This window comes from Pongo pygmaeus, chromosome X, assembly GCF_028885625.2.
Source record: "Pongo pygmaeus isolate AG05252 chromosome X, NHGRI_mPonPyg2-v2.0_pri, whole genome shotgun sequence".
In the NCBI taxonomy this organism is placed as follows: domain Eukaryota; kingdom Metazoa; phylum Chordata; class Mammalia; order Primates; family Hominidae; genus Pongo; species Pongo pygmaeus.
Window position 1 is genome coordinate 50261311 of NC_072396.2, and position 14087 is coordinate 50275397.

General features: G+C 44.5%; 1 pseudogene; it reads right to left on the minus strand.

The window, feature by feature from the left end:
• Positions 1 to 4817: 4817 nt before the first annotated feature.
• LOC129024654 (voltage-dependent anion-selective channel protein 1-like) lies at positions 4818 to 6406 on the minus strand (annotated as a pseudogene).
• Positions 6407 to 14087: the final 7681 nt, after the last annotated feature.

The following is a 14087-nucleotide window of genomic DNA, read 5'->3' on the forward strand; positions in this document are numbered from 1 at the left end:
CATCTGTCCAAGGATGCCCACACAATGTCAGGTGCATCCTGACTGCTGGAAACCTGGCAGTCACACAAGCATCACACAAATCCTCAGGTTTCACAGTCTGGTGAGGGAGGCTGACACACACAAGCACAACAAAAATAAAAAGAAAAGGAAAAGGCATAGCAGTAGGTAGTTACGAGGATGGAACTCTGGATCCAGATGGACTAGGTTCAAATCCTGGTTCCATGATTTCCCAGCTGTGTGATCTCTGGCAGGTTACTTAACTTCTCTGTTTCTCAGGTGCCTCATTTGTAAAATGGAGGAAACAACATTATTTATTTCGTTCAGTTATTGTGAGGACTATTAGGTGAGTTAATATTTGTGAAGAACTTAGAATGGGTCCTGACATAACATTAAATGTTCAATACGTGCTTGCTAATGAAAACACTTTAAAGCATTGAATTAGAAGTGCAGCCCATGAGGCTGGGCACGGTGGCTCATGCCTGTAATCTCAGCACTTTGGGAGGGCAAGGCTTGCAGATCACCTGAGGTCAGGAGTTCGAGACCAGCCTGGCCAACATGGTGAAACCCCCGTCTCTACTAAAAATACAAAAATTGGTGGGACGTGATGGTGCACGCCTGTAATCCCAGCTACCCCGGAGGCAGAGGCAGGAGAATCACTTGAACCTGGGAGTCAGAGGTTGCAGTGAGCTGAGATCAGGCCACTACACCAGCCTGGGCAACAGAAAGAGACTCTGTCTGAAAAAAAAAAAAAAGAAATGCAGCCCATGGAAGATCAAGAAGGGACATGGGAAGAGAACATAATGTAAAGTGGGGATGCTAAAAGCACTACCCTCCAAAGTTTGCTGTGCTTATTTCATTACGTCTTTCTGAACATGTAGTCATAGTATTAACTCTCCATCCCTTAGTAGAAGCCCTGTCCCCCTCCTCCATTCTGGATGCCACTTTTGTTATTGCGGCTCCAGGCTCCGAGATTTCCCTGTGGCTCCCAACTGAACTGGTTGGCCCTTTCCGAACTGATATGGAGCCCCCTTTCCTTGCCTGAAGTCCAGCTGGGCTTCAGGACTTTACACCGGGCTCCCTGGAGGAGGTCTGTCTCCTCCCCACTGTTAGGATCTAGGAATTCTTGTCCTCTCATTGTCAGTCTGAATGAGCCTCATTGTATCTTCATCCAAGTCATAAAGGTTAATGTCAGCCCATGGTATTTGTCAGTGAGTGAATGAAGAGTGACCAAATGAAGCAAAAAGAGATGGCTTACCATCTCCCAAGCTCCTGAGTCAGCCCTCCCCAAGTCCACCCATCTGACACAGCCTATGGAGTGGTGCGGGGCCAGACCTCAGGTTAACAAAGCTCTGTCTTCCCCTCCTTCTGTTGGGATGAGGCACTAGCCTGTTGGGATTGGACACACAGACACACACACACACACACACACACACACAACCATCCACTTTACCCTGCTTACAGTGTTGTCCTGTAAAAGGCATTCCCTCGCCCCCTGTGCCCCGCAGGCACACACAGGTCCTATCCATTCTTTTTTTTTAAATTTTATTATTATTATACTTTAAGTTTTAGGGTACATGTGCACAACGTGCAGGTTTGTTACATATGTATACATGTGCCATGTCGGTGTGCTGCACCCATTAACTCGTCATTTAGCATTAGGTATATCTCCTAATGCTATCCCTCCCCCCTCCCTTCACCCCACAACAGTCCCTGGTGTGTGATGTTCCCCTTCCTGTGTCCATACGTGTGCATGTAACTTTATAATGGAATGATTTATAATCCTTTGGGTATACGCCCAGTAATGGGATTGCTGGGTCAAATGGTATTTCCAGTTCTAGATCCTTGAGGAATTGCCACACTATCTTCGACAATGGTTGAACTAATTTACACTCCCACCAACAGTGTAAAAGCATTCCTATTTTTCCACAACCTCTCCAGCATCTGTTGTTTCCTGACTTTTAATGATTGCCATTCTAACTGGCGTGAGATCTCATTGTGGTTTTGATTTGCATTTCTCTAATGACCAGTGATGATGAGCATTTTTTCATATGTCTGCTGGCTGCATAAGTGTCTTCTTTTGAGAAGTGTCTGTTCATATCCTTTGTCCATTTTTTGATGGGGTTTTTTGTTTTTTTCTTGTAAATTTGTTTAAGTTCTTTGTAGATTCTGGATATTAGCCCTTTGTCAGATGGACAGATTGCAAAAATTTTCTCCCATTCTGGAGGTTGCTTGTTCACTCTGATGATAGTTTCTTTTGCTGTGCAGAAGCTCTTTAGTTTACTTAGATCCCATCTGTCAATTTTGGATTTTGTTGCCATTGCTTTTGGTGTTTTAGACATGAAGTCTTTGCCCATGCCTATGTCCTAAATGGTATTGACCAGGTTTTCTTCTAGGATTTTTATGGTCCTAGGTCTTATGTTTAAGTCTTTGATCCATCTTGAGCTCAGTTTTGTAAAAGGTGTAAGGAAAGAGTCCAGTTTCAGTTCTCTGCAAATGGCTAGCCAGTTTTCTGAACACCATTTATTAAATAGGGAATATTTTCCCCATTGCTTGTGTGTGTCAGGTTTGTCAAAGATCAGATGGTTGTAGCTGTGTGGTGTTATTTCTGAATCCTCCATTCTGTTCCATTGGTCTACATATCTGTTTTGGTACCAGTACCATACTGTTTTGGTTACTGTAGCCTTGTAGTATAGTTTGAAGTCAGGTAGGGTGATGCCTCCAGCTTTGCTCTTCTTGGGTTTTCTTTTTGCTGTTAATTCCAGAAGTACATTAAGGACCTGGAGCCAGGTTTAATATCTTGAGATGGTACAGCAATCTAGTATTTTTTTTTTTTTGAGACAGAGTCTTGCTCTGTTGCCCAGGCTGGAGTGCAGTGGCACAATCTCCGCTCACTGTAACCTCTGCCTCCCAGGTTCAAGCGATTCTCCTGCCTCAGCCTCCCGAGTAGCTGGGATTACAGGCATGCACCACCATGCCAGGCTAATTTTTGTATTTTTAGTAGAGACGGAGTTTCTCCATGTTGGCCAGGCTGGTCTTGAACTCCTGACCTCAGGTGATCCACCCACCTCGGCCTCCCAAAGTGCTGGGATTACAGGCGTGAGCCACCTTGCCAGGCCCAGCAATCTACACAACATAAATCTTTATCTAAAGGCAATTAAAAATTCTTCTGTTCGCAGTGTATGTTTCCAAGATTTCCTCTTGTGATGCATAGGAAAATGAGAAAAAGCCATCTAGTGGGGAAAAAAAAAAAGTAAATGTAAATGGGAGGAAAAAAGCAACACCCAAAAGTGAATACAAGCATACGCAAATGAACCTAACTCTTAATCAAAACCGTAACCCACAGGGTAAAGTATTCTTCCAGACAACTTTGAATATAGTTTCCTGGCTGTGTCAGTCTTATCACAGAGGAAGGGCTCCATGTGCACAGCCTTCATTATTCAATTTTATTTTCTTTTTGTCAAGAGTTCTGAATGCTTCCTGTTTCTTTTAATCAGGATGTTGACATTTACCTGAAGCCAAATTTCTCCAGGACAAGGGCAGCAAACTGTTAGCAAACAACCCGGACTGTTTTTAAATCAGTTCTTTGTTGGGAATTGCCTCTGAATACAAGTCAGAACTCACAAGAAGGTAGCTGGAGCAGTCTCACTCTTCTCCCTGGTCCCTTCACTTCTCCAGTCCCTGGAGTAGTCCGGGCCACTTGTTTCTGGCTGCTGAAGGCCATGCTTGTCACTGTCCCTTTCCTAAGATCCTACTCTGAACTCTGTCTTTTCATATCAACGTGGTTGTTGAGAAGTCATGATTTGTGGCTGCTTCTACTTGCAACTGTCTGTCCTATTGGCCCTAATATGGCTCTAAAACCCCATGTTATACTTCTCTCCTGGAAAAAGCATAGAAATGGGACTGTTCACAGTGCTATTAGCAGCTATTAACAGCCTGATTGACCAGATGAATGAGTCACTTAGCAAGTGTCTAAGGGAATGAGACATTACCAGAGGGGTAATGAAGCATGGGTCCCTTTTGGTGGAGAGGGGAAGGGGATGGAGGAAAAGGTCCTGGAGATTTTCTGGGGACACAGGGTGCAGTGCAATTGGCATGGATAATAGAGGAGAAGGAAGAGAGTGCAAAGGGGATGCCAAAAGGAAAAAGGGAAAACCCTGAAGAAACACACCCTGTTTACAATGTTACTGAGAACGTTCCCTTTCCTTTACATCTTTTAGTGTATGCACTGCCCTTTCACTGTTAGAGAGCCTCAACGTGTTCCCAAGGCAGGGTACCCAGAACATAGCAGTTTTGTTGAGATAATAGTAAAGATATCAATTAACCTCACACAGGTCTTGTTTTTTTTTTTATTTACTTTAAGTTCTGGGATACATGTGCAGAACGTGCAGGTTTGTTACATATGTATACATGTGCCATGATGGTTTGCTGCACCTGTCAACCCGTCATCTAGGTTTTAAGCCCCGCATGCATTAGGTATTTGTCCTAATGCTCTCCCTCCCCTTGCCCCCCACCCTCTGACAGGCCCCAGTGTGTGATGTTCCCCTCCCTGCGTCCATGTCACACAGCTCTTAATAAATAACTGATTCTCTGTCCTATCCAGGCGCTTGCCCTTGTAACATTTCTTTTTTTTTTGAGGTTTCAATATTTTATTCAAGTTTTTTTTAAGTGATGTTAATTACAGCATTTGAAGGGGAGGATCTAATTCCACACAAAATAGAAGACTGTAAAATGTACCCATTAAACTGCTAAAAAACAAATTGAGTGGTGAGAATACAACGGAAGTCCAATTTAGATTCTGAGTGTTGTCACCATATGATTACAATCACACAGACACTTCCAAGCTTATAGATGGAGCTCCTGGAATCTATTTCATACTCTGGTGCAAGGGCAAAAAAAAAAAAAAAAAAAAAAAAAAAACAAAAAAAAAAAACACAACACAAGAAGGAATAAGTCCTGAATTATTGGCTTCATCACATCCACCTTCTCCACCCCAAAATGGCACAAAAGAAACAGTGACCCCACCCTGCAGACCTTTTGGTGTAAAAGAGGTGATGATGAACTGGGGTGGGAACAGGTCATGAAGATCTGTCTAAAAAAGTCCCATTCAGGTGAGTTTGTACACAACATCAAGAAGTGAGCCTCTCATCAATTAGGGTTAGGAAACCAAGGTTCGATTCTGAGGAAATCACAATTTCATTCATTTACTCAATATGAATTTACAAAGTGCCTACATATTATCAGCTCCCACTTGCAGCCATTTCTAGATTAAAAAGAAACCTGGCATCTCAAAGGGGCCACCAAATTCCCCCCGAATCTACCACTGAAAGGACCTTTTTTGGAAATGGGTTTCTTCTGTACCTCCGGAAGGGTAACATCTTAAAGCTGAATCAACTTTAACCTGGAGGGCTAATATATTTAGCAATACTTGCATCCCAGACATACAACAGTAAAAGATACATTAAATTCTGAAGATAGCTATGCTGCAAAACAGCTTAAAATTAAACAATTGTACAGTATTCATTTATGCTTGAAATTCCAGTCCTAGACCAAGCTTGTGGCCACCATCATTGACGTTCTTGCCAGCCAGAAGAGCTGACAGTGTCAGTTTGATACCTGGCTTTAGAGTCTGAGTGTATCCTAAACCTATCAGGCTGGAGTTGTTCACTTTAGTCGAGAAGCAGGCATCAGGGTCAATCTGATACTTGGCTACTATTCCGAAGCGCGTGTTACTGTTTCCTGCTGTCCAGGCAAGATTGACAGCGGTCTCCAACTTCTTGTTCACTTTCTGGTAAATGAGGCCGCCAAACTCTGTCCCGTCATTCACATTAGTGTGAAGCCAGAATTCATCAGTCTCGTAGCCAACCGCAAAGTTGCTCTGGGTCACTCCGGACTTTGCAGTCTCAAAATTCATCTGGTAGCCGGCCAGCCAGCCCTTGTAACCCAGCACCAGAGCATCCCGGATGGAAGGCCCAGCAATGTCAAAATCTATGTCGCAGTCCAGGTTAATGTGCTCTTGCTTGTACCCTGTCTTGATTTTAGCATTTTTTCCCCTCCAGTGTTAGGTGAGAAGGATGAATCAAAGGTCAGCTTCAGTCCACATGCAAGCTGATCTTCCACGGTAATCTTGGTGCCTAGTGTATTGTCGGTGTTCCATTTCTCCGTAAACGTCAGGCCGTACTCGTCCATCTGTACTTGTTTTCCAGACTGCCCGTCACTTTGGTGGTCTCAGTGTTGGCTGAGTCTGAGCTTGTAAATTCCAATCCATTCTCAGATTTTGTTTTCAAATCAAGCTTTATTAAGCCAAATCCATAGTCCTTGGTGAAGACATCCCTGGCAGATTTGCCAAGATCGGCATACGTGGGTGGCACAGCCATCTTCTGCTCAGAGGCGGTGGCGGCGGGCTCAGAGGCGGCTACGGCGGGCCCTTGTAACATTTCTATGCTGCCTGTGATACCTGTTGAAGTGCACTTTTCAAAAAGTCACAAGCGTGGTCGTGATACAAATATGGAGTGAACATGTATCACAAGGTACATTCTCTGGCAACTGTTGCTGAGATGAGGTTTGTTGGCAAGACTTTGCTTATTTATTTAGAGACAGGGTCTCACTATGTTGCCCAGGTCAGAGTGCAGTGGCACAATCTTGGCTTACTGCAGCCTCCAACTCCTGGGCTCAAGTGGTCCCCCCGCCTCAGCCCCCAAGTAGCTGGGACTATAGGTGTGCACCACCACGGCCGGCTAATTTTTTTTTTCTTTTTTGAGACAGGGCCTTGCTCTGTCATCCAGGCAGGAGTGCAATGACATGATGGCTAATTAATTTTTTTTTTTTTTTTTTTTGCAGAGATGAGTGTCTCTCTATGTTGCCCAAGCTGGTCTTGAACTCCTGGCCTCAGGCGATCCTTCCACCTTGGCCTCCCAAAGCTCTGGGATTACAAGTGTGAGCCACTGAGCCTGACAAGACCTTTAGTAAGCATCAGCCCTGTAAAAGGGAGGGGACAGAATTATAACTGGGCAGAGGAACAAACGGAACTACAATAGAGAGCCCAACAAAGCCCTGGCCAGCTAATCTGGACGGGAGTTCTGGAGTAAGTGTCTTAGCTTGGGCTACTGGAACACATTAACTATAGACTGGGAGGCTCAAACACAAAGTGTTTATTTCTCCCTGTTCTGGAGGCTGGAAGTCCAAAATCAGGGTGCCAGTATGGCTGGGTTCTGGTGAGGGCCCTCTTCCGGTTGCAGACATGCCTACTTCATGTTGTGTCCCTGCATGGTGGAAAGAATGCTAGCTAGTTCTCTGGCTCTAATCCTATTAGCAGGCACTAGTCCCATTAGCAGAGTCCTCATGACCTCATGACCTCTCACAGGCCACACCTCCTAACACTGTCACATTGGGATTAGGGTTTCCACATGTGAATTTCAGTGGAGTGGGGAGTGTAGGGGAACAAACATTCAGTCCATTGCAGTGAGTACTGTTCACCTGAGTGTCTTGTGTTGGGCCAAGATGGCCGGCCCTTTATTCCCCCATGGCCTCACTGAGTCACTGCTTGTGGGCCATCCTAGGAAGCATGTGACCTCAGCCCAGGCAGCTCTCTGAAGCTGAGGCAGGCCCTGAAAGAACTTGAAGGGGCCTGGGTGGTATGGGTTTATGTTTGCATGGTCTATTCCTCTACATATAATCAGGGAGCTGTTCCTCTAAAATTCTGGTGGGCTGCTGTTCTTTCAGGGTAACTTAATGAGGGCAATTAGTGGGATGAATCATAACCCTTGCCATTGGAGCTGGTCTTAGACAACTGCACTAGGAAAAGAAAAATATCCAGACTTTTCAAGGACTGTTGGACACAGGGTCTGAGTTGACATTGATATCTAGAGACGCAAAGTGTCATTGTGGCCCCTCTGTTAGAGTGGCGTGTACAAAGGCCAGATAATAAGTAGAGTCCTGGCCCAAGTCCACCTTATAGTGGGACTTTATGGTGCTTACAGTGGGGCAATGGGGCCAAGGCCCCAACTGGTTGTCATTTTACTGGTCTTTGAATGCATAATTGGGATTGACAAATTGGCAGTTAGCGTAACTCCTACATTGGTTCCTTGGCCTGTGGGGTAAAAGCTGGGATGTGGGGAAGGCTAAGTGGAAGCCTCTGGAACTGCCTGTGTTGGTTTCCTGGGGCTGCCATAACAAAGTATTAAAAACTGGGTGGCTTAAATAACAGAAGTTCATCATCTTACAGTTCTGGAGGTCAGAAGTCTAAAATCAAGGTGTTGTCAGGGTTGATTCCTTCTGAGGGCTACGAGGGAGAATCTGTTCCTTGCCTCTTCCCTAGCTTCTGGTGGTTTGCTGCCAATCTTTGGCTTTCCTTGGCTTGTAAAAGCATAACTCCAATTTCTGCCTTCATTTTCACGTGGCGTGTGTGTGTGTGTGTGTGTGTGTGTGTGTGTGTCTATGTGTCTGTGTGTCTGTGTCCAAATTTCCCTTTCTTATAAGAACACCAGTCATATTGGATTAGGGGCCTACCTGCTTTAGTATGATCTCATCCTAACTTAACTAATTTGCATCTGTAATGCCTTTATTTCCATATAAGATTACTTTCTGAAGTAGTGGGGGTTAGGACTCCAACATCTGAATTGCAGTGGGGTGGAGGAACACTATTCAACCCATAACACTACCCACCACTCAGCAGAGGATCAAAAGCAATTTTGGATCCTGGGGGTATGGCTGAGATTAGCACCACCCTTAAGAATCTAGAAGATGCAGGGATGGTGAGTCTCATCGTGTCTCCATCTAATTTGTCAGTCTGGCTCCTTCAGAAACTGGCTGGATCCTGAAGGTTGACAGCGGACTGCCACAGTTCAACCAAATAACAGCAGCCCCAGTGGCAGCCAGATGTTGTATCATTTCTAGGGAAGCTTAACCTGGCCTCAGGTCCATGGTATGTGGCCCTCAATTTGTCGAATGCATGCTTTTCTATCCCTATCAGAAAATAAGATCAAAAACAGTTTACAATCACACAGAATGGGAGACAATATTCATTTATAGTTTTGTCCCAAAGGTATTTTAACTCTCCTGCCTTCTGTCATAATTAGTAAAAGGGAATCTGGACAGTCTGGATACCCCACAGAACATCACATCAAGTCATGATATCGATTACATTATGTAAGAGGGGGCCAGCACAATGAAGGACTTGGTAAGACACATGGGCTCCAGAGGGTGGGAGATGAACACTGAAAATTCAGGAAACTGCCACGTGCCTACAAATGTTAGGAGTTCAGTGGTCTGGATTTCAGTCCTAGAACGTTCCCTCCAAAGTAAAGGACAAACCAGGCACGGTAACTCATGCCTGTAATCCTGGCAGTTTGGAAGGCCAAAGGAGACAGATTGCTTGAGGTCAGGAGATCAAGACCAGACTGGCCAACATGGTGAAATCCCATAGCCGAGCATGGTGGTGCACGCCTGTAATCCCAGCTACTTGAGAGGCTGTGGGAGGAGAATTGCTTGAACTCAGGAAGCGGAGGTTGCAGTGAGCTGAGATTGCGCCACTGCACTCCAGCCTGGACGACAGAGTGAGACTCTGTCTCAAAACGAAAACCAAAAAAACAAAAAAATCCACAAAGTAAAGGACAGATGATTGCATCTTGCATCTCCCACCATGAAGGAGGGACAATTCCTGGTCGGCTTCATCAGATTCTGCAGGCAGCATATTTGACACCTGGGAATATTGCTTTGGCCCATATACCACATGACATAGAAGGCTACCAGCTTTGAATGGAACCCAGAGCAGGAGAGGGCCTCATAGCAGGTTCAGGATGCAGTTCAAACAGCTCTGCTGCTTGGGCCATGTGACCTGGCAACCACTAGAGTGTTGGAAGTATCAGTGGTGGGAAAAGATGGTATAGAATTTGTAGTAAGCCCCAGTGGGCATATCCAAGCTCAGACTTCTGAGGTTCTGGAGCAGGCCCATGACGTGTACAGTGGAGAATTATACATTTTTAAAAAATTGGCCCTGGGAAGGGCATGGTGGCTCACGCGTGTAATACCAGTACTTTGGGAGGCCGAGGTTGCAGTGAGCCATGATCACTCCACTGCACTCTAGCCTGGGCAACATAGCTAGACAATGTGTGAATTGTTTTTTTTAAAAAAGGCCCAGGCAAATCCTGACACAGGCTACAACATGGATGAACGTGGAGGACATTATGCTAAGTGAAATAAGCCAGTCACAAAAGAACAGATACTATATAATTCCACATATTAATGAGGTACCTAGAGTAGTCAAAACCACAGAGACAAAGCCGAATGGGGGATGCCAGGGGCTGAGGGGAGTGGGGAATGGGGAGTTGTTTAATGAGTACAGAATTTCAGTTATGCAGCTGGTGCAGTGGCTCACGCCTGTAATCCCAGTACTTTGGGAGGCCGAAGTGAGTGGATTGCTTGAGCATGGGAGTTCAAGACCAATCTGGGCAATATGTCGAAACCTTGTCTCTATCAAAAATACAAAAAAATAGCTGGGTGTGGTGGCGCAGTCCTGTGGTCCCAGCTACTTGGGAGGCTGAGGTAGGAGGATCACTTAAGTTTGGGAGGCAGGCGGAGGTTGCAGTGAGCCGAGATCGTACCACTGCACTCCAGCCTGGGCAACAGAGCGAGATCCCATCTCAAAAAAGAAAAGAAAAGAAAAGAAAAGAAAAGAATTTCAGTTATGCAAGATGAAAAGGTTCTGGAGATCTGTTTCACAACAATGTGAATCGAGTTAACACCACTGGACCATACACTTGGAAATGGTTAAGTTGGTAACAAAGAAGAGATTCAGAATCTTACAAATAAAAATGGTGAGCATTGTTTCATATATATATATACATACACACATATATATGTATGTATACATATGTGTGTGTGTGTGTATATATATATATATATATATATATATATATATATATATATATAAAGGCCCTGATGTGTTACTGGGCTGTGGTAGAGATGGAATGCTTGGCCATGGAGCACTGAGACATCATGCATCTGGAGCTGCCGGTCATGAGCTGTGATTCTGAATGCAATAAGGAGGCCCTCTGGTGTTCACATCTGGCTTTCAGTCATTTGTCACAGTCCAGTTGTCTGAATAACATCTTTTTGTAAAGCATCAGTGGTACTTGTAATAGCCATCCAATGCTTTTATCCTTAGATCCTTTCATCTACTGTTTCCCCCATATATCTCTAACGCCTGATACATCTTGTCCAGTCATGCATTCTTTCCCACCTGTATAGCCTCCCAACTCACAAGCAGTGAAAGCTTTAACAGCCAAACCCCTATTTTGTACCAGGGGCTGTCTGTGCTCCATCTGCTGTCAAGGATGGGGTCCTCATTGCCAGCTGATGGTGAATGATCCAGCTCCAAATGCCCATCTTATCTCTTACTCTTCCTTCCTTCCTTCCTTCCTTCCTTCCTTCCTTCCTTCCTTCCTTCCTTCCTTCCTTCCTTCCTTCCTCTTTCTCTCTCTCTCTCTCGTTTGGAGTCTCGCTCTGTCACCCAGGCTGGAGTGCAGTGGTGCAATCTCGGCTCACTGCTACCTCCACCTCCCAGGTTCAAGCGATTCTCCTGCCTCAGCCTCCCAAGTAGCTGGGACTATAGGCACGTGCCACCACACCTGGCTAATTTTTTGTATTTTTAGTAAAACGGGGTTTCACCATGTTAGCCAGGATGGTCTCGATCTCCTTACCTCGTGATCTGCCCACCTTGGCCTCCCAAGCTGCTGAGATTACAGACGTGAGCCACTGTGCCCGGCCATCTCTTACTTTCTTAGGCTCCTCCCAGTATTATCTATCACAGGATGGGTTTTCCTGAGGCAGTTGCTAAGATGGAGTTTTGGGTACAAGATTGGGGATCAATTGATATGAAAGGAAGGGGTGAGTAAACAGCATCAGGCAGAGGGAGAGCTGAGTGGGATGCAGGCCACACAAAGCCTTGGCCAACCCAGTGGGGAGCTCTGGAGCAGGGACAGCGCAGTAGAGCGTCCCCTGTTTTGGGGAAAAGGCACGACCTTCGAGAGGTAGCTTTTTGCAGCTGGAGCGAACCCTGATGGAGCTGACAACTGGAGGCTGCCTGCCCACTGCACTCCCTGCAGCTGCACAGTGAGTGTTTCCTTGAAAGGTGGTCTAGGTGGTGCATCTCTATGTTTACCTCAAAGCGTCAAATATTTTATTAAACTTATTATTGAGGAAACAGCAGTATAGTAATGCTGGTTCCGAGGGCATTTGAGGACCTGGATTTATATAATCCTTTATAAAAAAGAATATTAGATTAATACTGTTAGGTTAGGTACAAAACTGATTAATGTGTCACAGGGCAATGAAACCATATCCTTTGGAGTTATCTTTCTGACAGAACAAAAATCATTTGTTTCTCTACTGGAGAAACATCTGCAAGTTAATAGAAAACTTCACAGAGTCTAGGCTTTTGATCAATAGTAGACAGTGTATCAAAGAAAGGCACATTCTACCTACAGAATTCAGTAGTTCCTGGGCGAGCCTGTTAAACAGTGCTCCAATATGACATTAAAAAGACATGCTGTTGCTTGAGCCCAGGAGTTTGAGGTTATAGTGAGCTATGATCATACAATTGCCCTCCAGCCTGGACAACAGCACGAGACTCCATCTCTAAATAAATAAATAAAGAAGACACACTGATCTCCACTTGCTCTATTTCCAAGTTTTTGGATAAATTTTCTTATCTCTAAGGCAGAGCGTCCCCCCTCTGGTGCTGAACAACCAGCCTCTTCCCCCTCACCTTTTACATTTGTCCTTGGAATTGGATCTTCGTTTTGTCAGGAACTGGTTACTGACTTCCAGGAGCTTTGAAGAGTTGAATACAATTGCTGCCCATGGTTTCCTTGTCTCCTTTTCTTAAAATTTAGCAATCACCTTGAAGCTAAGCCTCCTTTCTAGTGATTGCAACTTACTATTTTTATCAGAAAACTTCTATTTTCCAAGGCAAAAATGGTGGCTAAGGTAGACCCTCAGATGGACCCCTACTTCTCCTTAGTCAGAAAGTAATCTTTTTGGAAATCTGAAGAAATTTCTTGTATAGCTCCTTTATCGTCCTTTATCCTCTCAAAAGTCGTATCTGTAGTCTTGCCCATAGAACAGCCCTTCGTGAATCCTTACTTATGGTACGTCTAATTCTCCAAACTCCGTTTTTTTGTTTTTTTTTTTTTTTTTTTTTTTTTTTTTCAAACTAGACGGAGTCTAACTCTGTCACCCAGGCTGGAGTGCAGTGGCGCAATCTCGGCTCACTGCAACCTCCACCTCCTGCTTCAAGCAATTCTCGTGCCTCAGCCTCCCGAGTAGCTGGGATTACAGGCGCATGCCACCATGTCTGGCTAATTTTTGTATTTTTTGTAGAGATGGGGTTTCACCATGTTGGCCAGGCTGGTGTTGAACTCCTGACCTCAGGTGATCTACCCACCTCAGCCTCCCGAAATTTTGGGATTACTGGTGTGAGCCACGGCGCCTGGCCTGAACACCTTTTGCATTTGTCATCTTCTAAGTTTTTTATGTTTCTTCCTATCAATATTTTCTTACCACTTTATCCCCTACACCCATTCTCCGTATCCGTGCAAATGCTCCTCATCCATCAAGTTTCAGTTTCATCTCCTCCATGAGTAACATTTCCCCAAGGACACTGTGTGCTCTTTGAGGGTAGTAATTGTGTCCTTTACAATTTTTTTTATAGCTTTATTGAGGTACATTTATTGACATACAATACATGGCACACATTTAAACTGTACAATTTGGTGAGTTTTGACATATGTTTACACTATGAAACCATCACCACAATCAATATAGTGAACATATTCATCACCCCTGAAAGTGTCCTCATGCCCTTTTGTCATCCCTCCTTCTGGGCCCTCCCTGCCACCACCTCCTCAGAAAATCAGAGATCTGCTATCTGTCAGTATAGGTATTTTGCATTTTCTATAATTTATATAAATGGAATCATATAGTATGCATTCTTTTTTGTCTTTTTTTACTCATATTACTGTAAGATTCATCCAAATTGTTGCATGTTTCAATAGGTCATTTATTTTCATTGCTGAGTAGTATTTTATTGT